Genomic DNA, 27945 nt, shown 5'->3' on the forward strand with positions numbered 1-27945 from the left:
TTACGCTTCGCGATCCTGGACCACCACTACCAGTTCCAGGCACTACCCTTCAGGCTAGCCACAGCACCCCCCGAACGTTCACCAAAATCATGGTGGTAGTGGCAGCAACACTGAGGAAATAAGGAATCCTCGTACACCCATATCTGGACGATTGACTGATCAGGGCAAAATCCCCAGAGGAAAGTCATCAGGCGACTACCAGAGTCAAAACTCTACTGGAGAATCTCAGGTGGGTGGTCAACACTAACAAGAGCTGTCTGCGGCCCTCCCAATCTCTGGAATACCTGGGAGTCCGGTTTGACACCAAACAAGACAAGGTCATTCTGACTCCTACAAGGAGAACAAAACTGATGAACCAATTGCGAAACTGGTTAAGCAGCCTTCGCCCCAAGGTGTGGGACTACCTCCAAGTCCTCAGTCTCCTGACATCCACCCTGGAAGTAGTTCCATAGGCAAGAGCTCACCTGCGACCCCGCCTACAGCTTTCCCTACTGACATGATGGAACCCGATATCTCAGAACTACTCCTTTCGCCTCCAGCTCCTGGAGAAAGTTTGAACCCAGCTACAATGGTGGCTACAAGAAGACCATCTGAGCAAGGGAGTAAGGCTATCCCCACTGACCTGGATCCTGCTCACCACGGATGCGAGCCTACGAGGGTGGGGAGCTGACCACCCAGGGGCATTGGGACAAGGAAGAGTCGGGATGGAACATCAACCGACTGGAAGCCAGGGCAGTCAGACTAGCCTGCCTACAGCTCAGTCACAGACTCCGGGGCAAATCGGTCAGTCATGTCAGACAACGCCACAACAGTTGCCTACATCAACCGCCAGGGAGGAACCAGAAGCCAACAGGTGTGCCTGGAAATAGATACCCTAATGGCGTGGGTGGAAGCAAACCTACAAGGGATCTCAGCTGCCCATATCGCGGTAAAAGACAACGTCACTGTGGATTACCGAGCCAGGGGAATGGAGGCTGTTGGCCTCCATTCCCCTGGTTCTCCATCGGTTGATAGTAAACCGCTGGCGAACACCAGCCATGGACCTCCTGGCAACCCGGTCCAACGCCTAGGTTCCCAACTTCTTCAGTTGCAGACAGGAACCACAATCCCAAGGGATTGATGCCCTTGTCCAGGCATAGCCACAGGAAACCCTGTTATACGCCTTCCCACCATGACTGCTACTGGGCGGGATCATCCGCAAGATATAACACCACAGGGGACCAGTACTTTTAGTGGCCCCGGACTGGCCAAGAAGGCCGTGGTACGCAGACATGCAAAGACTACTGATAGGGAGCCCTCTCCCTCTACCTCCACACATGAATCTGCTCCAACAAGGCCTGATCCTCCACGAAGACCCAACTCTATTCTCTCTTATGGTCTGGCCATTGAGAGGACACACCTGAAGAAGAGCGGATACTTGGGGGCGGTGATTGACACTCTGCTCCAAGCACGCAAGTTTTTTCCATATCTCTAATTTACATACGAATATGTTCTTAATATTCGAAGCCTGATGTGAAGACCTAGACATCCTCCCGCGGATGGTCAAAATTCCCACGATTATGGAATTCCTGCAGAACGGCTTACAGAAGGGGTTGTCTCTCAACTCCATCAAGGTGCAGGTGGCCGAGTTAGCCTGCTTCAGAGCCAAGGTGGAGGGCGGCAGCCTAGCCTCTCACCTAGACGTCTCCCGCTTCCTGAAAAGGGTCAAACAGATCCAACCACCCCTAAAGTGGCCGGTACCTTTATGGAATCTCAAATCTAGTTCTAGACTTCCTAGCAGGAGCCTCCTTCAGACCCACCCGCGGTCTGTCCCTCCAACTAATAACATTGAAGACTGCATTTTTAGTGGCAGTCTGTTCGGTCCGTCGTATCTCTGAGCTTCAAGCACTGTCCTGTCGAGAACCGTTCCTCAGGTTCACACCGGGATCCATACAGCTACGCACGGTCCCCTCCTTCCTCCCAAAAGTGGTTTCTCACTTCCATCTAAACCAAACCATCTCGCTGCCATCGCCAGACGAGCATAAGGACTCAGAAGAATCTCGCCACCTTCGCCATCTTAATGTCGGCAGACTCCTAGTCCGGTACCTGGAAAGGTCGGAATCCATAAGAAAGACGGACCACTATTCGTCCTTCACAGTGGGAAGAAACAAGGGGAAGTGGCCTCACGGGCAACCATAGCCCGCTGGATCAAAGAAGTCTTCAAGGCGGCCTACGTAGAAGCAGGCCAGCCTCCACCTCTACAAGTCAAGGCCCATTCCACTAGATTCCAAGCAGTGTCCTGGGTGGAAACAAAGTTGCTGTCACCTGCCGAGATTGGTCGGGCGGCGACATGGTCCTCCATCCACACTTTCTTTAGGTTCTACCACCTGGATGTTCAGGCTCAGGAGGACACAGCATTCTCAAGGGCAGTACTAAGTGGGCCACGGGCAGCCTCCCACCTGGTTCGGGAGTAGCTTTTGTACATTCCATTGGTCCTGAGTCCATCTGCTACATGCTAGGAAATGGAGAAATTACTTACCTGATAATTTTGTTTTCCTAGCATGTAGCAGATGGACTCAAATCAAATGGGTATTGTGTGCTCGTGCTAGCAGTTGGAGACGGATCTGACGTCAGCACGGGTACATATACCCCCACAGGAAGTGTAGCTATTCAGTAATTTCCATCTCCAAAGCAGTTTGGAGCTACCCCACGCTCGCTGAGCGTGTTTCCAAATTCTAACGACTAAATTCACTTTACTTGGTCTCCGAGGAAGTGTGGACTAACTGGGCCTGCCTACGAGGCCGCCCGCCTGGGAGGTCGCCATTTTGCCTGCCTACTCATCTTTTCCAATTAAGCGCACCTTGCTTGCTAAGCGCACGCGATAGGCGCACATTGTTAGCGCATGCTACTCGGATACGCGCACTTTCTAAGACGCCCGTGATAGGCGCACATTTATAAGACGCACGTTTATAGGCGCACGTTCTAAGACGCCCGTTCTAGGCGCATGCTGTTAAGCGCACGTATTAGGCGCACATCGTTGGGCGACGCCGCATTTCAAGCGAATCGAGCATAAGAACACCCATGCGTCCGCAGGGCCGGCACCTCCAGAATCAGGCACCTCCAGAATCAGAGCGTTCTAAGCCTCTGCTCAGCATGCAACCTCAGAGCCACACAGGGCGAGGAAGCAGACTCACTATGTGCCCAATGTGAGGAAGCCATGGGAGTTCCAGGACAAGACCGGTCCCAGCCCACCGGTTCCTCAGGGGCCACACCGGACTTCGCAGGCCGCGGCGAGCAGCCAGGGAACCCGAGAGACCTGGTGCCCCTGCGGCCAGACTTAGTTTTTGAGTACTTGCCAGGTTCTTGTGGCCTGGATTGGCCACTGTTGGAAACAGGATGCTGGGCTTGATGGACCCTTGGTCTGACTCAGTATGGCATGTTCTGATATAAATTGGACCATATCATTGCAAAGCATGATAACTGATAGTAAGAATTTTAAACTTTAATTCATGATTCTGCAGGTAGCCAATGCAGCTCTTTTAGAATAGGAGTATTATGCGAAGACAAAGGGCACCCTGCCACTACCCTGGCTGCTGCATTCAATAACAATTGTAAAGCTTTCAGATGTGCTTTCGGGAGACCAATATAAAGTGCATCGCAATAGTCCAAGATAGATAAAACAAATGCTTGCATAACAGTTTTAAAATCAGCTTTGTTAAGGATATATTTTAATCGTAATATAAAGTTCTATGTTTTAAAAAAATCCTCTTTACTACTTCTCGCAAATGATATTGCAAATTAAAAGCTGTATCATAAAACACACCCAAGTCTTGAGCAATTTCTGCTGAAGCAATATTAATGTTAACAAATCATAGAGACAAGGGTCTCCCTGCCTTGTCCTGTGGCCTCTTCGGCCTCCCTGCCCTGCCTAGTAGCCTTCGGGCCTATTCTCACTCTGCCCTGTGGCCTGCTTAGGCCTTCTTATCTGTTTCTCCCTTGTCTTGTCTTATTTGTACCTTGCTGTGCTTTAATTTCTGTTCATGTATTTATGCTTCCTTGCCCTGTTCCTGTGGTCTTGTCCTGGCCAGTCCTTGCCTTCAATTCCAATACTGCCTTGCCTCCAGGTCCAGTCCATGTCTTCTGTTCAAGCCTATGCCTCCAGTTCCTGTCTTGCCTATCCACTATGATAAACCATGCTAGGAAAGTCCTAGCAGAATCCAAGGGGGAGGAGGCTGGTCATGCAGAAAACGGAGCCAAGCTTAGCACAAGAGAGCATCAGATGTAGGTTTTTTTTGAACAGCCAGACCTTATCACTGACCTGAAACTTGGGTTTATGTCTATGATGATGGTCAGCAGTTTCTTCTGCTGGCTCATGGTTTTCTCTAAATTATTGTGCACCTTTACCCAGGTTTTCTGTAAGTCATTGGCTGCAGGAATCTCTATAGCAGAAGGTAAAACAGAGTGTCAGCTATAAAATATCTGGCTCTGTCCTGAAGTCCTATACATCTCTTGTAGGGGGAACCCCTAAATCCAGTCTGCCTGACTGACAATTGTGGAAAGGTGATTCTAGTGGCACTGGAGTGGCTGCAGTGCCCTGGTTTGTGGATCTAGTAAACCTAATGTTGGATGGCCCACTGTGGCTTGGGCATCTTCCAGGGTTGCTTCATCAGAGTCCAATTTGCTTGGAGCAAGTGGATCGCTTTTGTCTTGCATCCTGGCTTTTGAGCAGAGGCAGATGAAGGGACAGACTATATGAAGACATCTAGTTGTAATGCGCTAGGGAAAGCTAGCTCCCATGCAAAATGGACACTGTCAAGTGATATGTATAAATTTGCTATTCTTAAAAGAAATTATGGTTTCATATAAAACAAAAAAAAAAAAAACAGCCCTAGCTTAAATACACAGAAGAGATACAGCTAGTGAATTGCTTAAGCATAAATAACTATTGAAGTGCCAAATATTGTTGTATTCGGAGAAAATGTTATGTAAGGCTGTTTTGCTTGCTGAATATTGCTGTGCTTTGAGTTATGTGAAGCTGTCTTGTTCTAAAGGGAAGTTTCCCTAGCAAGAAGTAAAGATGCCAATGTGATAGAAAACTGCTTTTAACATATTTCTCTGAGATATATGTGCCTTTCTTAAGAGTCCTCCTTTCCTTTGCATGGTTCTTACGGCCACTGCTTTTAACAGAAATTTCCTAGCGTGTAGCAGATGGACTCAAAACAAATGGATATAGTGTGCTCGTGCTAGCAGTTGGAGACGGATCTGACGTCAGCACTGGTACATATACCCCCACAGGAAGTGTAGCAAATCAGTAATTTCCATCTCCAAAGCAGTTTGGAGCTACCCCACGCTCGCTGAGAGTGTTTCCAAATTCTAACGACTAAATTCATAGAAGAAACCTACTGAAGACTAGCCCCGCACTCCTGTGGTGATTCCAGGCAGTCACTCACCCAGTTGAGTTTCCCGAGCTGACTTCCATGGTCCCTCGGAGGTAAGAGCCTCAGTCCGGTGGCCGGTTCGCGGCAGGGACCTAGCCCCCGAGTGAGAAGAGCTCGGGCGCGGCTTGGCCCCTGAGCGAGACGAGTTCGGGCGTGGCCTAGAGGCAGCCTCGGTCCCGGCGTGGACTTGGCCCCCCCGAGCGAGACGAGTTCGGGGGCAGCCTAGAGGCAGCGGGTGCACTTCCTTAAGCGCGGCGGTGAAGGTAGTCCCCTCTCCCCCCACAGCCGGAGACCGCCCGGGTCGCAGCCGGGAAGCGCCGAAGACAAGGTAAGGCGTACATCTTTACTTGGTCTCCGAGGAAGTTTGGACTAACTGGGCCTGCCTACGAGGCCGCCCGCCTGGGAGGTCGCCATTTTGCCTGCCTACTCATCTTCGCCAATTAAGCGCACGTTGCTTGCTAAGCGCACGCGATAGGTGCACGTTGCTCGGCGCGCGCGATAGGCGCACGTTGTTAGCGCACGTCTACTAAGCGCACGCTACTAAGATACGCGCACATTTCTAAGACGCCCGTTATAGGCACACATTTATAAGACGCCCGTTTATAGGCACGTGTTAGGCGCACATCGTTGGGCGACACCACATTTCAGGCGAATGGAGCATAAGAGAGCCCATGCGTCCGCAGAGCCGGCACCTCCAGAATCAGGCATGAACGCTCTAAGCCTCTGCTCAGCATGCAACCTCAGAGCCACACAGAGCGAGGAAGCAGACTCCCTATGTGCCCAATGTGAGGAGGCCATGGGAGTTCCAGGACAAGATCGGTCCCAGCCCAGCGGTTCCTCAGGGAACACACCGGACTTGGCAGGCTGCGGCGAGTAGCCAGGGAACCCGAGAGACCTGGTACCCCTGCGGCCAGATCCGGCTTCGCTTTCCTGGGTGGAATTAAAGGGGATTCACGCCTTTGTCCAGATGCAGTCTGCTCCTCGTATGGGTCTTTCCGTCCCGGTTGATCCGGCCCCTGGACCCTCGAGACCTAGGCGCGGCCACTCGCCACCCAACAGCCCCGATTATGGGGATTCGGATTGCTCCGAGGAACATGAGGAGCCCCCCGAGGAGGGTGAACTTCCCTCGGAGATAGAACCATATCGGACCATGAGATGCTTCTTTCGGAAAGAAGATCTTCCAGGCCTGGTCTCACAATGCTTATCGGAGCTGGTCATTCCGGGCCAGGACGCCCCAGGGGACCCTATAATGAACCCCCTGCTAGAGGGCCTGCGCCAAACGGCCCACCACTTTCCCCTCCTACAAGCAGCACAGCAGCTAATCGAGCTGGAATGGAAGGCACCGGAGGCCTCATTCAAAGGGGGTCGGGCCTTGTCTGGCATGTGTTACGACTGGGCTCCGGTCAGGAGTCGTGAACACCACCCAGAAGGGTGGCTCCAGGTTGAGAGAGACAGGAATGGCTAAAACAGAGTCTGGGTCCAGGCTGGGTCAGGGCAGGCGGCAAGTAGCAGTGTCTGGGTCCAGGCTGGGTCAGGGCAGGCGGCAGATAGCAGTGTCTGGGTTCAGGCTGGGTCAGGGCAGGCGGCAGATAGCAGTGTCTAGGTTCAGGCTGGGTCAGGGCAGGCGGCAGATAGCAGAGTCTAGGTTCGGGCTGGGTCAGGACATAGTAAGCAGGGCAAGACAGGTCAGAAGGCCCGTAGGCCACACACACACACAAGGCCCGTAGGCCACACACCATAATCGGGGCAAGGCAGGTCAGAAGGCCCGTAGGCCACACACACACACAAGGCCCATAGGCCACACACACACAGAAGGCCCGAAGGCCACACACCGTAATCGGGGCAAGGCAGGTCAGAAGGCCCGTAGGCCACACACACACAGAAGGCCCGTAGGCCACACACCGTAAGTAGGGCAAGGCAGGTCAGAAGGCCCGTAGGCCAGGTATGGAAAGCAAGGAGAAGGCCCGAAGGCTGCGCAAGGCAAGGCCAGGCAAGGCCCGAAGACCGCGCAAGGCAAGGCCCGAAGACCGCGCAAGGCAAGGCAAGGCCCGAAGGCCGTGCAAGGCTAGAGCAGGGAGCCCAGGCGAGCTTGATGCCGAAGCCCCGAGGGAACTGTCAGGCAGGGTTATAAGGGCCAACCCAGAACATAGAGTGGACAGGGGAGATGGACTGGGCCTGTCAGGAGAGCCAGCACTAGAGGGACCCCTGGTGGTGAGGCGGTTGCACTGCAGCCAAGCTGTAACAGCATGTACCCTCTGGATCCGGCGTCCAAGGAGCTGCTGGCGTGCCCCAGGGTAGACTCCATAGTTAACGTAATTGTGAAGCGCACCACCATTCCGGTGGAGGGGGGAGCGGCCCTCAAGGATACGCATGACCGCTGCATGGACACCATTCTGAAACAAGCCATGTCCCTTCGAATCGCGACTTGCTGCACCGTGGTGACGCGTTCCTGTTTATCACAGGCAAGAAACAATACCCCAGGAGAAGACATGGAATCAGCTCTCGCATTTCTCACTGACGCAGCCTCCGACCTCGTCCGTACGGCAGCCAAGGGAGTGTCCTCCTCAGTGGCAGCCAGGAGACAGCTTTGGCTATGCAATTGGGCGGCCGACTCGTCCTCCAAGACACGACTCACAAGAATGCCCTTTAAGGGTTCCCTACTGTTCGGCAGCGACCTCGAGAACTGGACTACTAAATGGGGTGCCTCTCCATTACCCCGTCTACCAGAAGACAGGTCAAGGAGGAGCCAGCGTTCTGTTTCTAGTCCATCCAGAGGTAGAAACTCGCAGCGCTTCAACCCTTACAGGACTCGCTATCAAGCACCTCGTTCTCAGGCCAGGAACCAGCCCTTTCGGACTAAGCACACCAAGAAGAGAACCGGCCCGGGTTCTGGCCCCGGCCGTAACCCACAATGACAATCAGCCGACCCATCCGAGCGTAGAGGCCATAGGGGGCAGGCTAACTCTCTTCTACCGCAGGCGGGTCGAGATCACTTTGGACCAGTGGGTCCTCGCCATCATCCGGGAAGGATATTACCTGGATTTTCTTCGGCTTCCACCGAACAAGTTTGAGGAATCTCCTTGCTCACCGATCAAGAAAGCGGCACTAGAAGTGACCTTACAGAGCCATAATCCCAGTACCTGTAGGAGAGATAAATTCTGGGCATTATTCCATTTATTTCATAGTACCCAAGAAGGAGGGCACTTTCAGGCCCGTCCTGGACCTCAAGTCAGTCAATAGACACCTACGGGTCCCCAGCTTTCGCATGGAAACTCTGCGGTCTGTCAAGAATTCAGTACAGCCAGGGGAGTTTCTCACCTCCCTAGATCTGTCGGAAGCCTACTTCCATATCCCAATCCATCGGGATCACCAGCGCTATTTACGCTTCAAAGTCCTGAATCAGCACTTCCAGTTCAGAGCTTTACCCTTCGGGTTAGCCACTGCGCCGCGGATCTTTACCGAGGTCATAGTAGTAGTGGCGGCAGCACTCAGGAAGGAAGGAATTCTCGTCCATCCCTACCTGGACGATTGGCTGATCAGGGCAAAGTCACCGGAGGAGAGTCACCGGACAACCAACAGAGTTATAGCTCTTCTGGAAAGCCTAGGATGGGTAGTCAACATAAAGAAGAGTTTCCTACAGCCATCCCAGTCGCTGGAATACCTAGGGGTCCAATTCGACACCCAAGACGACAAGGTCAGCCTGACCTCCAAGAGACAGTCAAAACTCTGGAATCATCTGAACTTATTACATTATCAACTGAACTTATTACATTATCTTATTACATTATCAACTGAACTTATTACATTATCAACCAGTCGCCCAGACTTTGCCTTAATCATGGTAATTAACATCCCTACCTCATAAGGGCAATTCATCAATGCTATAAGCACATTGACTGGCATATATATTCTTTTAATTTAAACCCCTGCTTCTTTTCTCAGATCCAAGTTATTTTATTCCCTTGTTTTATTGTAACTGCATTCCTTAGCCTTCTCTTGATCTATGTTTTTTACTACTATTATTATTATTATTATTTATTACTAAATGTTATTTTTTGATTTTGTTCCTATCCACTTGTTAATTGTGAACCGACATGATGCGATATTTATCGCGAATGCCGGTATAGAAAAACTTAAAATAAATAAATAAATAAATCTGCAGGTCCTGCTGAGCGCCAGCCCGCCCTCAGCTCGGGATTACCTACAAGTCCTCGGCCTCATGGCATCCACTCTGGAAGTGGTGCCTTGGGCGCGGGCTCATATGAGACCATTGCAACGCGCCCTTCTATCTCGATGGAGCCCACGATCACAGAACTACGCCATACACCTACCTCTGCCGGCCAGAGTGCGGAATCAGCTACGGTGGTGGTTACAGCCCGGCCACATGAGCCGGGGGTCAAGAATGTCCTCCCCAACCTGGATTCTGCTCACCACAGATGCCAGCCTGAATGGATGGGGAGCACACTGCAAGGAACTCACCACCCAAGGGCGGTGGACCAGAGAAGAGTCAAGGTGGAACATCAACCGACTAGAGGCAAGGGCAGTCAGGCTTGCATGCCTGCGATTTGCCCACAGACTTCGCAACAGTGCGGTCAGAGTGATGTCAGACAACGCCACCACGGTGGCATACATCAATCGACAGGGCGGCACCAGCAGCCAACAAGTGCCCCTAGAAATAACTCCCCTGATGATTTGGGCAGAAGCAAATCTCCAGGACATCTCCACTGTCCACATTGCCGGGAAGGACAACACGACGGCAGATTTCCTCAGCAGAGAAAGCCTAAACCCGGGGGAGTGGCAGCTGTCACCCACAGTTTTTCAGTTAATTGTGGATCGATGGGGGACACCAGCCATGGATCTATTAGCGGACAGGTCCAATGCTCAAGTTCCCAGATATTTCAGCCGCAGGCGGGATCCTCGAGCCCAAGGGATCGATGCCCTAGTACAACCATGGCCTCAGGGGATCCTGCTATATGCCTTTCCTCCGTGGCCCCTGCTGGGCGCCATTGTACACAGGATTCAGCGACACAGAGGCCTAGTTCTTCTAGTGACCCCGGACTGGCCAAGAAGACCCTGGTACGCAGACATGAGAAGACTACTGGCAGGGAATCCTCTACGCCTGCCTCCACACAGGGACCTGCTGCAGCAAGGTCCCATCCTCCACGAGGATCCAGCTCAATTCTCTCTTACGGTCTGGCCATTGAGAGGGCTAGACTGAAGAAAAGAGGATACTCGGAGCCGGTAATAGATACACTCCTCCGAGCACGCAAGTTCTCCACATCACTGACATATATCAGGATCTGGAGAGTTTTTGAAGCCTGGGGCGACTCTCACAGCACCAATTCACATGCCGCTAAGAATCCTCTCATTTTGGGCTTCCTACAAGATGGACCTCAGAAGGGTCTGTCCCTCAGCTCCATCAAGGTACAGGTAGCAGCGCTGTCTTGCTACGGTCCCAGGCGTGACGGCAACTCCATTGCCAAACACCCAGACATTTCACGTTTCCTGAAAGGAGTCAAACACATTTGCCCGCCACTGAAGTGGCCAGTGCCCTTGTGGAACCTCAACCTAGTATTGGAATTTCTAGCGGGATCCGTCTTCAGGCCCCTTCGAGGTCTGTCTCTCCGTTTGTTAACCTTGAAGATGGTGTTCTTGCTGGCCGTAAGTTCAGCACGCCGCATCTCAGAGCTACAAGCACTGTCCTGCCGTGATCCATTTCTCAGAATCACTCCAGAGGCTATCCATCTTCGCACAGTTCCATCCTTTTTACCCAAGGTGGTTTCACACTTTCACCTCAACCAAACCATATCCTTGCCTACCACGGAAGGTTTGAAGAAATCAGAAGAAGGTTGAATACTACGTCGTCTCGACATCGGCAGACTGCTATCCAGATACCTGGAAATGTCAGAAGCAGTACGAAAGACTGACCACTTGTTCGTCCTGCACAGCGGGAAGAAGCAAGGGGAAGCGGCCTCACGGCCAACCATCGCCCGCTGGAATAAAGAAGTTATCAAGGCAGCCTACGTAGAGGCGGGTAAACCACCGCCTCTACAGGTCACGGTTCATTCTACCAGAGCACAATCGGCCTCTTGGGCAGAAGCTAAGCTGCTGTCGCCTGCAGAGATATGTAAAGCGGCGACGTGGTCCTCCCTCCATACCTTCTCCAGATTCTACCGTCTGGATGTCCAGGCCCGGGAGGACACAGCATTTGCGAGGGCAATCCTACACGGTCCTCGGGCAGCCTTCCGCCCAGTCCGGGTGTAGCTTTTGTACATCCCATTTGTTTTGAGTCCATCTGCTACACGCTAGGAAATGTTGAGATTACTTACCTGATAATCTCCTTTTCCTTAGTGTATGCAGATGGACTCAGCATCCCGCCCGGCTGCCGGTATACATGGGGATTCGCCGACTCACGGTAAGACATGTTTCTTATATAGGGCATCCACCCTGCCGGGTGTCGACGCCTTCCGGCTGAGTACACTGGCGGTCTCCAGCTACAATCAATTGGTCAGGGTAATCCTGTTCATTTAACCGTCAGTCAGTCACACATATATCCATAAAAGCTTTTGCAAGGAAGATTACTGATTTGCTACACTTCCTGTGGGGGTATATGTACTCGTGCTGACGTCAGATCCGTCTCCAACTGCTAGCACGAGCACACTATACCCATTTGTTTTGAGTCTATCTGCATACACTAAGGAAAAGGAGATTATCAGGTAAGTAATCTCAACATTTTTTTTTACCAGAAAATAAGGAACTAACAATTTATATTCTACTTTAGTAAAGTAAAGACATGTATCCCCTCGGCCTGTCTGCCTTCCAGATTTGAGGTGTTGGCTCATTTGTAGCGGACAAAGAAATGATGACTGTACCTGTGCCAATACATTTTATTAAAGAAAGCCAGACAAGACAGAACAGAGAATGAGACCACAAACGGATCTGACCCCAGCACTGAGCCTCATCTCCTGGGAGAGACAGCACCCTACTCTCAGCAGGACTACTGGAGTTGCTGTACTTGCTTGAAGGGGGCCAAGTGAGAGACTCACTCACCTATTTGCTTGCGAAGCAATGGCTGAAAACATATTCTTGTTTACTTTTCTCTCTTTCTCTTTGTCTGGCCTATTCTCATAAGTTATCCTATATAATTAGTACACTTATCAGAATATTGCTTTTGCTTATGTTGCATTTATTATAACCATTGCTTTTTATTATAATATATATATTTGTGTGTGTGTGTCTTATTTCCACTGAGCAACAAGCAGCACCAAAAGGATATAGATTTAAAATGTTGTTACAGTTGGCATATGTACAAATCTGGAAGGTTGGTTGAGTCTTATGTAATTTTATTGTGTGTTTGTGTACACATCCCAAACAGAAACCTGAGATCAGCCAACAAAGCACTTCTTACTATTCCATCAATTAAAACAGCAAGACTAACACAAGTAAGAGAGAGAGCATTATCCTTGGTAGGACCCATTCTATGGAACACCATGCCCTTGGAGTTAAGATTACAAAGTAACAACAAAACCTTTAGAAAAAATTTGAAAACCTGGCTCTTTAAAAAAGCTTATCAAAAAGAGAAAGGAGAATAGTACCCAGGGGAATGCAGGTACAAACAAACAATTGAACAACAAACACATAACCAATGTCAATATGTGTATATTTTTATTAGTTTTCATTTGTAGTTCATCAATAAAGGATAAAAGTACAATGATAAAGCTAATCTCATATCCTAAACTGATACAATGAGAAATGGACATGATTCATTACACTTACCAATTAATATTGTTTACAAACTATGTTACCGATCCTTGATGGCAATTGTGTAACTTAATAAACATTAGCATTATTTTTATGTGCCTTAATGTAAACCGTTGTGACGGTAGCCACTGAACGATGGTATAGAAACATGTTAAAATAAATAAATAGAGATCACGTGATGTGGTGGGCTCGATAGGCAGCTGCTATCCGAGCTCCGGTTACTACCCCGACCTAATCCCATATCATCATGCTTACCCCCGGGTTTTTCTGCACCGTCTTCATTTCTCCTACAACTGGGATATCATTGCCCTCTGATTGCCGATGCTGTGACTCCTGTATGGCTTCTCGGCTGGCCCGCAAGGAAAAAGATAAACTGAAACCCCCAGCTTCCAAAATGGCTGCCTCACCGAGGAATTTGGAATCGACGGACGGCTCTCTGGAAGACAAGATCTCCCACGCCGTACTGACAGCGTTAGATATGCGTCTCCATCAGATCTCTGAGCAGATCGCTGAAGTAAGACCCACGGTGGATTTTGAGGGGAGAGTGGAGCGGGTTGAGGGCTGAGTCGGCCTAGCCGAGGACGACATAGGCGCGCTTGAGGGTCGAGTGGTAGCGTTGGAGAAACAAGTGAACCGGGAAATTGAGAAAAAAAGGGAGAAGAGGGCTCAGAAACCTGCAAAATAAAGAGAAGCAGCAGGACCACGTGGAGAGTGATACTGCTCCCACCCCCAACCCAGCCGGTCTAGCCCAGCACTGTTTTCAGGCGTTTAAATTACAGACGCTTCCCTGGGCGTCCCTCTTTCTGCCGCGATCCTTTCTCAATCTCTCTCCTCCTCCACTGCAGGGGCTTGTGCGGTCGGCACAGCCCAGTCGGGGCAAGAGCCCGCTCACCCCTCCCTTCTGTGAGCCAGCAGTGAACAGTGAACCGGGAAATTAAGAGAAAAAAAGGGAGAAGAGGGCTCAGAAACCTGCAAAATAAAGAGAAGCAGCAGGACCACGTGGTGAGTGATACTGCTCCCACCCCCAACCCAGCCGGTCTAGCCCAGCACTGCTTTCAGGCCCTTAAATTACAGGCGCTTCCCGGGGCGTCGCGCAAGCGTGACCTAAGGGGCCTGCCCCTTAGTGCGCCCCTTCATGCAGACCCAGAGGGCAGACTATACTCCTCTTTACAGTCACTTCAACCCATTCCTCCTATGTCACTGCAGGGCCCTCAGGCAGCTACAAACCATCACTTCAGCTCCACGTACCCCTGCAAGCAAACCTTGGTGGCGTTTCACCCCTCTGCTACCACACCCACACGGGGCCAACTCTAATCAGCCAACAATACAACAGTTTTTCAACGGTCTTTCATCAGCAGCCCAGGAAGACTTTCTCCCTTCCCATTCTTATCCAATTCTCTAACACCCTCCGCCTGCCACCTCTTTACCCCCTCATTCCAGTCCACCACTCTTGCCAGACCGACCTCCCAGAATGCATCCAGTTTTTACAATCCCGATTCTTCATCACTGCCTACCATTGATAGGAAAATCAACCAGGCAAGCACAACACCGCAACCTAAAATCCCTCACTCCAATGCTGATTACACCGATCACCCAACTTCTAGGCCTCACCCTATTTTCGCTATCATTATTCAACGCACAATCTCTAACCAAGAAATCACTGATTCTCACCGACTATCTCTCCGACGCTAAGCCCGATATATGCGCAATAACTGAAACATGGCTTAAAGACTCAGACACAGCCATAATAAACCAACTACCGACGCCGACATATGACATCTTCTCACTCCCCAGACAGAAAAAAAGGGGAGGCGGAATTCTTTTAGCAACTAAAAAAAACTTAAGATTCTCTCAACACCCAGTCAACTCATACTCCAAACTAGAAATCGGCTTTTTCACTTCAGACCATCTTCAAATTCTACTTGTCTATGCTCCCCCGGACCTCCTGGAAACAGATGCATCTCCTATGGTGGAAATAGTCTCAACTCTCCTCAACTTGGACGCCCCAGCCATTATCCTAGGTGATTTTAACCTGCATGTAGACAATTCCACTCTTACTACCAGCTGTGAAGCCTTTCTCACAGCCCTCTCAGCAATGGGATTCAAACAGATAGTGAACAAACCGACACACAAAGCCGGTCACACTCTGGACCTTATCTTTGTTAACAAAGACATCTATCCTGCATCGCTCCTCAATTGCAAGAAAGTACCTTGGTCAGACCACACTCTTATTTCGACCTCATTCTCACTGAAAGAATCCAGCACCCCCCATGTTCCTTCACCCACATTTCTTTACAGAAAATCTTGCTCCTCAGAAGACCTTAAGAACCTCCTGACTGCTCAACTTCCCCTTATAGACCTCACCGACCCGAACACGGCTCTCTGCTCTTGGAACAAAATTACAGAAGATATAGCCAACAAGCTCTGCCCACTATCTACAAAAAGGGCACACTCAAATGCTTCCAAAAGACAACCTTGGTTCACCAATGAACTTAGAAGGCTAAAACAATGCTTAAGGCAGAGAGCAAATGGCGCAAAGCCCCATGTGCCAGCACACTCTCCGCCTACAAATCTACACTACACCAATACAAGTCCTCTACTCTAAAATCAAAAAGGGACTTTTACGCCTCCAAGATCCATAACCTGGTCTTCGATGCCAAAGCACTCTTTGCCTACGTATCTAACCTTACCCAAATCAACCCCCTGGAAGTTCCTAGCAACCTAGCACAAGCTAAAGCGGAAGAACTAGCTCTTTTTCCAAAACAAAATTGCCAGCCTTCTAACACAGCTGCCCTCCAATACCACCTCATACTCAACTTCTTTTAATCTCTACTTCAAAAGCACCCGTCTTGAAGCTTTCGATCCCATCTCCTCCACTGAGATACAAGTAGCACTAAGGAGAATGAAACTTTCCTCTCATCCTACGGATCACATTCCTACAAAACTCCTCTTGACAATTCCAGACTCCATTTCCAAAATTCTGGCGGACATCATTAATTGTTCTCTCTCCCAAGGACTCTACCCAGAGGACCTTAAATTGGCTTCTCTCAAACCACTCCTAAAAAAACCCAATCTGGATCCTAAAGACCCAAATAACTTCCGCCCGATCGCCAACCTGCCCTTCATAGCAAAACTCATGGAAAAATTAGTGAACACTCAACTTTCAGACTACTTAGAAGATAATAATCTCCTGTTCCCCTCCCAACATGGGTTCCGCAAAGCCTTTAGCACAGAATCACTCCTCATTTCCCTGACAGACTACCTCATCATGGGCCTCGACAAAGGACAATCATTTCTACTGATTCTACTGGACCTCTCGGCAGCGTTTGACACTGTCAATCACTCCATCCTCATAAATCAGTTGGCGGCAATAGGAATTACTGGCGCCGCACTTAATTGGTTCAAAACTTCTCAACAACAGAGGCTACAAGGTTAAAATCCAAAACAAAGAATCATCATGTTACAATTCAACCGTAGGAGTCCCACAGGGTTCCTCTCTGTCCCCTACGCTCTTTAACATCTATCTCTTACCGCTATGCCAGCTCCTCTCCAGCCTCAATCTAAAACATTTTCTATATGCGGACGATATTCAGATAATAATCCCTGTTAAAGACACATACTTGAAAACACTAGATCACTGGGAAAACTGCCACCAACAAATCAAACTCCTCCTCACTAGTCTAAACTTAGTATTAAATTCCTCCAAAACCGAACTCCTGCTCATCTGTCCCGAGAACAGTAACATCACTTCCACTCACCCTGGCATCCCACAATCCACGCAACTGAGAGACCTTGGAGTTTTAATTGACAATCGGATGAATTTGAAAGCTTCTATCAACAAAACTACCAAAGACTGTTTTCACAAACTCCAAGTCTTGAAAAGGTTAAGACCTCTCTTTCACTTGCAGGACTTTAGAACAATCCTTCAGGCATTAGTTTTCTCAAAGTTAGACTATTGCAATTCTATCCTACTAGGTCTCCCTTCCTCCTATACCAAACCGCTTCAGATGGTACAAAATGCGGCAGCACGAATATTAACAAACACCAGAAGAAGAGATCACATCTCCCCTATCCTAAAAAGCCGCCATTGGCTGCCAGTGCACTTCAGAATTCTCTACAAATCCATCTCCGTTATCTACAAAATCATTCATCAACATACTTCTATCGACCTGCAAATTCCTCTCCTCTTACACAATTCTTCAAGACTACCAGAGACGCATATAGAGGTTCACTCCAGGTTCCTCCAACCAAAGCCACTAGACATATTACCTTGAGAGATCGGGCCCTCTCTACCGCCGGTCCCCCTTTATGGAATTCCAACCCCCAAGACCTAAGACAGGAACCCTGCCTCCCAACCTTCAGGAAGAGACTTAAGACTTGGCTCTTCAAACAAGCTTTCCCGGACTCCTGCTAATGTCCTTCAACTTCAAGTTCTATAACACAACCAGCTCATTTAACTGTTCGTTTTAAATATTTAAAATGCAATTAACCTTTTCTTTTTCCTTCCTCTCCCAGTTTAAGCATCCCTGTTTTTTGTAACTGCTTTCTTCCGCACTACAGTTAGTTTGTTTTTTCTTTCTATGCACCACTGTTTTTAATGTAAACCAGCTTGATGTGATTTTATCATGAATGCCGGTATATAAAAACCTTAAATAAATAAGTGCAGGCCAGTGAGGAAAAGGTGGACGACCTTGAAAACCGCTCACGCCGCAACAATTTGCGCTTTTTAGGGATCCCGGAGTCCTTACCTGAGTTTGAGCTACCAAGATTATTAGAGGCCTGGCTATTAAGTTTTGTACCCTCACTGGCTTCACCATCCGGGGGCCTTATGGAGCGGGCCCACTGGGTAGGCCGAAAGCCCGAAGGCAAATTGTTGCGGAGACGCGTGTGATTCTGACCAGATTCCTTCACTTCGCTCACAAAGACCTGGTCTTACAGCATTATCATAAGGCGAGAGAATTTTTCTATGACTCTCACAGGGTTATGGTGTTTCAGGATTTCTCTCCGTGAGTGACTTTACTTCGTAAAGCTTTTAATGGCGTCTGCTCAGATCTTGTAAACAGGAAGATTCGCTTCGCACTGTTATTCCCAGCAAGACTACGGATTTCCCATCAAGGCCAGATGAAATATTTCAGCCTCAGAAGCCAGCACCTTCATGCAGAATCTTCAGAGCTCAGACCCATTGCCCTCACCTTGAGCAGGAAGTGATTCTTCTCAGTGCTTGGCGATCGGATGATTTTTCATTTCTGCTTTATGGGTTAATGTTGTTCTGTGTGACCTTTTTGAACCTTTTCTCGCGGCTCTACTCAAGGACTTAGTGGAGGGGCAATCAACAATATAGCTACAGTTTGGCTTCTTTGGAGGACTCGGTGCCAAACAATTTTGCTGATTCTATTTTTGTTTTTCTTTTCTGAGGTTATGTCATTGTCCCACCGCAACTGTTATGATGGTACTCTGGGGATGTGTTGGAATGTCTTGTTTCACTGATGACTGTAGTTGAGCATGAGTTTTTAGCATACCCCTTACTTTTTGGGTTCACTCTAATATGTGTATAAAGATTTTCATTATAGGCTGGGGTGGTAACCGGACACATGGTGACACCTTGTGATCTCTACTCTTGGGCTGTGTTCTAAGTCCAGGAGTGGTGGGGTTGAAGTTCTGTCCTTGGGGGGGGGAGGGTTTCCTTCAGGATGGCGGGACAAGATGGCTTGGGGGGGGGGAATTTGCAGAGAATCTCATGGTCATCTGGTTTACATTGTTAGAATTGTGGTTCTTACTTGTTAATTTCATGTTTTTTGCTTGCTCACTGTTCTTTTTTGGGCGATCACTGTCTGGTTTAGCACTCTTTGGGTGGCAGACCACATTATGGGGCTTGTGGAGGTCTCTACCGTGCCATATCCCTCTTCATTTGGGTACCTGGCTTTAGAAATGGTAACATGGAATGTGGCTGGATTGGGTACTCCCATAAAAAGGGAGAAAGTGCTGGCGAGACTGGCTAAACTCCATGCCCACATAGCTTTTTTACAGGAGACCCATCTGCTCGAGGAGGAGGCCAAAAAATTGCGAAAGAAGTGGGTAGCACAGGTTTTTTATGCCACGGGCACCTCCAACAGTAGAGGGGTAGCTATTCTTATCCATAGGTCTGTTTCCTTTCAGCTACAGGAGAAGGTAGTGGGACACGCAAGGCCGATTTATTATTTTGAAAGGCAAGTTGATGGGATCCCCAATCATTTTGGTCTCTGTATATGCCCCCAACTCCTATGAACACTCGTTCTACACTATTCTGCTTTCTCACCTTACTAAGCTGGGGGAGTTTCCCATGATCATAGGCGATTTTAATTTTGCAGTGGACCCACAATTGGATAGACAACTGCCCAGGGAGGCCAAGGGCCCAAATTTTTTATGCAAACATTTAGGTCTGCTAGATTTGTGGTGGGTTCTGCACCCTGGGGAGAGGGAATTTACCCACCTAGCCCGGGCACACCCTACATGTTCCCGGATAGATTACTTACTAATCTCTGAATCCATTTTTTCCAGATTCTCAGGTTCCACTATTGCGTCATTGGTAGTATCAGACCACTGTCCTGTTCTAGGCACATGTGGTCAGCGAATGGCAGCTTCCCCAAATCAGTGGGGACTACCAGCATTCCTGGCCAATGACCCTGAGTTTCCAGTGTTTCTTTTAAAGTACTGGAGAGAGTTTTTACAAGCTAATCAACAGCACCTTTCTCAGCCCATTTTACTATGAGAAACTGCAAAATGTGTTCTTCGTGGGGAAATTTAGCTATGCAAGCTTTAAAACAAACACATGGACAAGGAGATAATCTCTTTGGAAAAGCAGATGCGAACTCTCAAACGCCAAATTAATCTTAAGGAGGATGCCACACAGCTCGTTCAATATAAGGAGACGCAAGTAGCTCTCAATTCCTTACTCCACACCAGAGCTACTCGGGCCCTGCGTTATAGGCAGCTCTCATTTTTTCGCTTTGGTAACAAGGCCGGACGCTTGCTTGCCTCCATACTAAAAGCGCAGGACTCTTCTAAATTTATCGCTAACTTAAAAGACTCGGCGGGCAATATTAAATCCACCTCATCGGACATAGCTGAAATTTTTTCTGCATATTACCGTAAGTTGTATTCGGCTGACCCGGTGGAGGAGGTAGATATTGCAGACTTCTTAAAGATGTTACCTTTACCGCACCTGTCGGAAGCACAAAAGACCAAGTTGCAAAGGCCTATCAAGGTTGCTGAGATTGTGAAGCGATTCGGTCTTTACCTGCCCATAAGGCACCAGGCCCAGATGGCATGACATCTCTGTTCTACAAAACTTGAGTGTGGAAATATCTCCTATTTTACAATCTGTATTTGAAGAAATGACTGACCATCAGGAAACGCCGGCTACAATGAGAGCTGCGACCATAGTTCTTCCTAAAGGGGGCCGGGACCCTTTGGCATCCTCCTACAGACCCATTTCCTTGTTAAACTTGGATATAAAACTTTTTGCTAAAGTCTTGGCCACTAGACTACAGCCCTTAATGCCCATGTTTGTATCCCCTGATCAGGTGGGGTTTGTGGCAGGGAGGAGGTCCACTGTGAATATACATAAAGTGCTGGCTGCCCTTGAACTCTGCCTACAGAGGGGTACAAAATTTGTGATCCCCTGCTGGTCACTTGTGACGCGGAGAAAGCGTTTGACAGAGTGGCGTGGCCCTTCTTAAGGCAGGTTTTATCTAAGCTAGGGTTTGTGGGAAGAATTTATGATTACATTACTCTACTTTACACTAATCCATCTGTCCGCATTATGGTTAATGGTCAACTTTCAGACGAATTTTACCTACAGAGGGGGACGCGACAGGGGTGCCCCCTTTCTCCTCTCCTGTTCATTCTAATAGTGGAACCCTAGTCTGTCTTTTAAAAACTGCACCAGAAATGACTGGCATTCCCGTGGGAACCCAAGCTTATTTAACACTACTGTTTGGTGATGATATCTTGCTTCTTTTGTCCCATGCTCGCAGGGCTCTCCCGGAAGCTATTAACATCTTCCGTGAATGCCAATCTCTATCAGGGGTTTAAACTGAATGCGGACAAAACTGAGGCTCTAGATCTGGGTGGGACCTTGTGAGGTAAATGGCCGAATTTCCCAATTAAATGGGCTGATTCCACTATCAAATATCTAGGCATTTTTATTCATTCTGATCCCCGGACATGGTACCGCCTCAATGTGCCCCCTGTCCTTGATAAATCGACTCAAAAACTGGCAGGATGGCAAAACCTTCCTTTGTCTTTACAAGGTCGTATTGCGGTGATTAAAATGGGTTATAGCCCCTCAAATACTATATAAATTTATTTATTTATTTATTTATTTATTTAAAAACTTTTATATACCGGTATTAGTATGCATACATCATACCGGTTTACAATGTAACTTTAAAGGTAGAAATTACAATGAACAGGGAGGGCGAACAAGGAGGAGTATACAAAGAGCAGGAGGTGGAGGAATTAAAGCAATAGATAAAACTGCAACGGACTATTTACAGGAATATACAAGGCGTAGGCAAGATACTTGCAGAAGTCGGTGTACTTAATCAGGGTAGGCTTGTCGGAAGAGCCATGTTTTATGCGGCCTTTCTTGTTCCTTACCAGGGATAATAAGATAATCCAGACTGCCATCCGTAAATTCATTTGGAACAATAAGTGAGCTCGGTTGGCTTACTCAACGATGACTGCCCAGCGAACCTATCGTGGCTATGGACTCCATAATTTTATAGTTTATTCCTGGGCAGCTAATCTGTGATTCTTGGGAGACTGGCTTCTGGGTACTCAGGCATATATGGACCCTCAACTGATAATGGCTCTGTGCTATCCATCTGACTCATGTTCCCTGATTCACACCTCACCTCAAATGAGTACAAAGTTACCTGTGGGCCACAAATTAATATATACAGTCTGGAGGGTATGGGGCCTCACTCGTAGACTCTTGGGTCTCTCAACTCATGTCTCTCCGCATTTCCCCTTGCGTGGGCTCACCCCAGAGTCTCGAGTGATAATACCAGCTCAGCATGCTTTCAAGGTGGCTTCCAGTTGGCCTTTGCACGCTGTAATGGACCATGATACGAACCAGATATACTCCTTTGCCCAGAAGAAAAATTGGGTCTTCAGCCTCACCATTTCCTTCTTTATGGTCATTTAAAGGCCTTGGCCCAGCTAGTGTTGCAAGGGACAGGGGGGGGGGTCGATTACTAACTCTATATATGATGCTTTATTAGGGAGCCCAGCTTGGCCTTGAAACATTCTATCTTGTTTGTACCAATTTTATCATTCTGTATTGGTGTGTCCTATTTTTACCATACTGCTCCCCAAATGGTCAAGGGACTGTGGGGAGGAATTAGATGTACGAATGCTCAAACACTGTTATCAGTCCATTGTTCAGGTTACCAATAATGTGGGCCTTCGAGAACTACAGCAGAGGATTTTCCACCACATTGTCTACTCCCCTGCAAGAGCGTACCAGATGGGAAGCATTGCTTCACCTGCGTGCTTAAAGTGTGCTTTGCCATCCGCAACGTTGATTCATTGTCTCTGGGAGTGTCCAAAGATAGCCGCATTTTGGGATGCTATACGCAGCAACTTAGAGCTTATGGTTCGGTCTGAGGTTCGATGGTCTTGTTCCTTTTGCATTTTGAACAATGACATTGGTGATGCTAGCTTAAATGTAGATAATATAGGTCTCATCTCCAAAGCTTGCCTAATCGCGAAAAAGTGCATTCTACTGAAATGGATTGAAACACAACCACCCACAAGTGACCTGTGGACGGCTTTGATAACGGAGTTATATCTATTGGAATATGGATCCATGTACCAAATCCTTTACTCCTCGCAAGAGACACGGTTTTAGAGAAATTTGGGGTCCCTACTACAACGCTCTCCCTACAAATACAAAAGACCTTGCTCCATTGGAAAGCCAGGTTAAGCCCTGATCAAGAACCAAATTTCAAGTCACCTTACTACTTTGTATTATGTTCTTTAGTGACTTTTAACTGTGATGATGCATGGCATTTATTTTAGATTCTATATTTACCATTTTATATTTTTTTTCTTTTTCTTATCTCTCTTAAATACTATGGTTTGACAAGAATGATGGGATTCTCTGCAACGGGGGGTGGGGGGGAGAGGGAGGGGTGAAGGGAGAAAGGGGAAGGGGGGAGGTGGAGAGTAAGGATGTATAGCCAAAACATTCGTCGGGGGGCATTTCCGTTGCATTCGGACGTATGGCGCCCCGATATGTTGATATGTGAATTCGTTTTCCGTTTCCCATTAAAGTCAATGGGGGAAGGATTTCCAGCCTATTTTTGGCTGCAGAATTGGGGTTTTATTATCAATTTTGATGAAACTTCTGGGGAGCAATCATCACAACAACAAAAGAGCTCCAAGGTACTTTGACTGTGGCAAAGTGGCATGAATAGCCTAAGGCACTGTAAAGGTGCAAAGGGGTACCAGAAGTGGCAAGAGTGCAGCGAGAGTGTCAAAAACACACCATCTTCACTAGAGAGCATCGATAACAGATGCATGAACCCTCGAAGACAGCACGACAGGCAAAGCGGTAAAACAAGTGGCATTGACATCCTACAGCACAATGAAGGGGGAACATAGCAAGCAGAAAGACTAGCACCAACACACTGAGGAACCATGATAGTGGCAATAACACCACAAGGAGATGAGTGAGTCATCTGGTGATTGGCAGAGTGGCAGAAAGTTGATAGGGGCAAGACAGGCTGGCAGAGCCGATGTAGTCAGGTCCCTGTGGTTTGATAAGGGAAAGACAAGGAGGCAAGAAAAGACGAGGCTCAGCATGTGGTGGGACTGTCAATTAGGTGTACTGTGCACCCAACCCGTCTTGAAACAGGGACCAGGGAGTCTAACACGAGTGCTAGGACCTGAAACATGATGAACTATGCCTGGGTGGAGTGGAGCTACTACCACCCGATTTTGGTGGTAGTAGCAAATATTCAAACAAGAGCCCCGGGGAGAGTTCCCTTTTCTATGAGCAGGAAAGGGCTTCCTAGAATGGGTTTGCCTCGGGAGAGGAAGTGACGTCACCCCCATGCACGGAGCTTAACTGGAGAGCTCCGCTCCCACCCGCTCTAAAAAGCTAGAATACAGCACGCTATAACCTGCGCGACTCTATAAAAAATTTATCGGAAGGTGCCGAGAGTCCAGCGCTCATGTCAGCAAAACGGAAAATTGCGGGATTTAAAGAAATATTCGTACCAAAAGGGAGGCGAGGGCGCGGAGGACGAGCGCTCAAAAATGGTGGCGGCGGCGGCCATAGCTGAAACAGACGAAAATGCGGCCGAACCGTGTGAGGGCGATAGTGACTGTCCTACTAGGGCTGAGATGAGACAATGGTTTTGCGAATTGCGGCAAGACCTTAAGAATTATAAAACTGAAATCGCCTCTATAATGTCTGATTTCAAAGAGGAGCTTGCTGAGACTGGCCGGCGGATCTATGAGGCGGAAGTCCGGCTGGATACGCAGGGGGAAAGCTGGCATGGCCTACGCCAGGACCACGAGGCGCTGCAGGAGTACGCCAGATCCCTATCCGACAAAATAGAGGACTTGGAAAATCGTAGCAGGCGAGCCAACCTGCGTATTCGCGGAGTCCCTGAGACAGAGGAATATGCTGACTGCTTCACTATGGTAGAACGCATTGCCTGCTTTTTTCTGGATATGGGAGACCACCCGGAGGGTGGGGAGAGGCCTGTGGTGCGGCTGGAAAGGGCTCATAGGTCACTGGGACCCAAGGTGGCGAATAGGGCACGGGACCTGGTGGTCTGTTTTCATTCATATGCTCAGAAGGAGCTAATCTTCAATATTGCTCGGAAGCAGCGTGTGTGGACCTGGGAGGGCCACGAAATTGGAATTTATGCCGATTTGGCAGCTGCTACTTTAAAGAAGAGGTTTGCTTTTCGGTGTGTCACCTCCAAATTGATTGCAGCCAATATCAGGTATCGGTGGCTATACCCTGGGGGGTTATCCTTCCAACTACAGGGAGCGACACATCGGGTCACCTCGATTGCAGAAGCAGCGGCTATATTGAAAGAGCATAATATCACCGTTGACATCCCGCCGGAGGATTCTCAGCAGCGCAACGTGATTGCAGCGGTCCCCACTTTAATGCCGCGGTGGCAAAGGGCGCAAAAAGGGCGCAGACGACTGCAGCGTAATACCGTGCAAGCGGACTTGTCTGAGGAACCAGCCTGAAGACGTACCGGAGGAACTATGAGAGGGATCGACCAGGGAGGCTCTTATGGCGGTCTATTTGACTTTATTAAATAAGGGACTTCCTTAGCCGGCTGTTAAACCGGTGCATACCAAGTAACAGGTTCACAGTTTCAAGTGTTGTATTTCTGGACATTTTTTGATTATTACATAAGCAGGGTTGTATGGGTGAGTTCTGGGGTGTGACTATACTTTCTCCTCATTTTCCTCTGGGATAGGGGTGTGGTATCCAAGGATATGTTAATTTGTATGGGAGCAGGTGGGGGAGGGGGGGGGATTGGATTTCCTACTCTAACCTTATTTACAGGTCAACCAAAGGCCCGAGATATATTCTGGTATCTGTTGTATGGGCCCTGTTCTTTTCCTATGAGCGCCTGGCCATCACTTATGGCACGCTTCTCCCCGCTGGTCAGGGGTGTCGATCGAGCTGTAGCGAGGGTCGGTACCATACCTAGATGATGGCGTCCTTGAAATTTGTGTCCCTGAACGTTAAGGGTCTTAATACACCTCGTAAATGTAGCCTCCTATACAAAGAACTTGGGCGAATGCGGGCGGATGTGGTGTACTTACAGGAGACCCATTTGCGGAGTAAACATCAGGGTCTAATGAAATCAGCTAAATACCCACATCAATTTTGGGCGGTAGCCTCGCCATCTACTAAGTATGCCGGGGTGGGAATATTGCTTCATAGGGATCTCCATTTTGACCTATTGGGGTCACTGTCTGATCCTGAGGGAAGGTACATTCTGGTGAAACTTGCCATGGGACGGGAAGTGTTCTCCCTTCTTGCTCTTTATGGCCCGCAAGTTCAGAAAGATCTTTTTTATGGTTCCTTGCATACCTTGTTAGCCACTCAATTGGAGGGACAGGTTGTGGTAGGAGGGGATTTTAATTTAACTTTAAATCCGAGATATGATACTTCCACTAATCGCATCACTGATCCCAGGTTAGCTCGCATGGCCTTGAAGTCCTTGATTAATGCACAGGGGTTGGTGGATGTATGGCGGGTTCGCTGTCCGACGACTCGTAATTATACCTTTTACTCAAAGCCCCACGACTGCTACTCCAGGTTAGATATGTTCTTGTGTAGCAAGGGATTGATGTCCGCTGCCCGCACTCTAGACATCGAGCCCATTCTTTGGTCCGATCACGCTCCCATATGGCTCACTATTAAGATTTATGAGATAGATAATGGACGCAAATTTTGGAAGCTTAATGATTCTTTATTAAAAGATGATCATTTTGCATCTCAAATTCAGGATGTCATCCGAGATTACTTGGATACCAATGATACGGATGACATCCGGGCCACGATGGTGTGAGAATGCTTAAAAGTGGTCTTACGGGGCAAATTCATATCCAGGGCTGCTTTTTAGAAAAAGCAAAGGGAATGTACTAGATTGCGCTTACTACGTCAGCTAAAGGAAGTCGAGGGAGCTCATAAGACGTTGGGTTCTTCTCAGATTCCATATGCTAGGATAGCGGCAATAAAACGGCAAATAGAAACTATGGATTTGGATTCCATTGCTCACCAGCTTGAATTAATGCAACAGAGATATTTTGAAGGGGGCAATAAAGCAGGGAAGTTGCTAGCCCATGCGTTAAAGAAGCGTCAAGCGCAATCTATTATCCTAAAGGTGAAACGCCCGGATGGGGCGGTGGTAATGGATAATAATTCCATTAGGCAATGTTTCCATCAATTCTATGCCGATCTTTATTCCTTAAATGACACCATTGATGATGGCATGATTTCCGGTTACTTGGATTCTATACCCATTCCGGAACTTACACCCGCACAACAATTTATTCTAGATAAAGATGTTTCTGAGCTGGAAATTATAGCTACCATAAAGGCTCTGAAACCAGGCAAAGCCCCGGGGCTTGATGGGTATACTAATCGCTTTTATCAAGTTTTTGCCCCTGTGTTAGCTCCCGTTTTGGCCCGATATTATAAAGCGTTGAAAGAGGGCGTACCTCTGTCTTCTGAGGCTAATATGGCGGGAATCACGGTGCTGGCTAAGCTGGGTCGCGATCCTACGCTATGTGGCTCATATAGACCCATCTCTTTGCTTAATGTGGACCTTAAGATTTTGGCAAAAATTTTAGCTAACAGATTGAATGGCTTCATTGCTACTCTGGTACATGTGGATCAAGCGGGTTTTATCCCAGGGAGACAGGCGAGTGACAACATCCAAAAAATTCTAGATATGATGTGGTGGGTTAAACGACAGGCCATACCAACCTTGGCGCTTTCGGTGGATGCTGAGAAAGCGTTCAACCTCATGCACTGGCCCTACCTTTTTGCTTTACTTCGGAAAATGAAGTTTGGGACTTCGTTTTTGCAATGGTTACAGCAATTGTACGGCAGCCCTTGTGCATGTGTTAAAGTTAATGGGGGATACTCGGATGTTTTCCAGGTGTCCCGGGGTACCCGACAGGGTTGCCCCCTCTCCCCGCTGCTATTTGCTCTTTTTCTGGAGCCTTTGGC

The 27945-nt window shown here is 48.4% G+C and overlaps 1 protein-coding gene across 3 annotated transcripts in view; it reads left to right on the top strand.

The window, feature by feature from the left end:
• LOC115078800 (zinc finger protein 583-like) overlaps positions 1-27945 on the top strand; it is a 135680-nt gene that overhangs the window by 15043 nt on the left and 92692 nt on the right. The window lies entirely within an intron of this gene.

Source organism: Rhinatrema bivittatum, chromosome 16 (assembly GCF_901001135.1).
Source record: "Rhinatrema bivittatum chromosome 16, aRhiBiv1.1, whole genome shotgun sequence".
Taxonomy (NCBI): Eukaryota; Metazoa; Chordata; class Amphibia; order Gymnophiona; family Rhinatrematidae; genus Rhinatrema; species Rhinatrema bivittatum.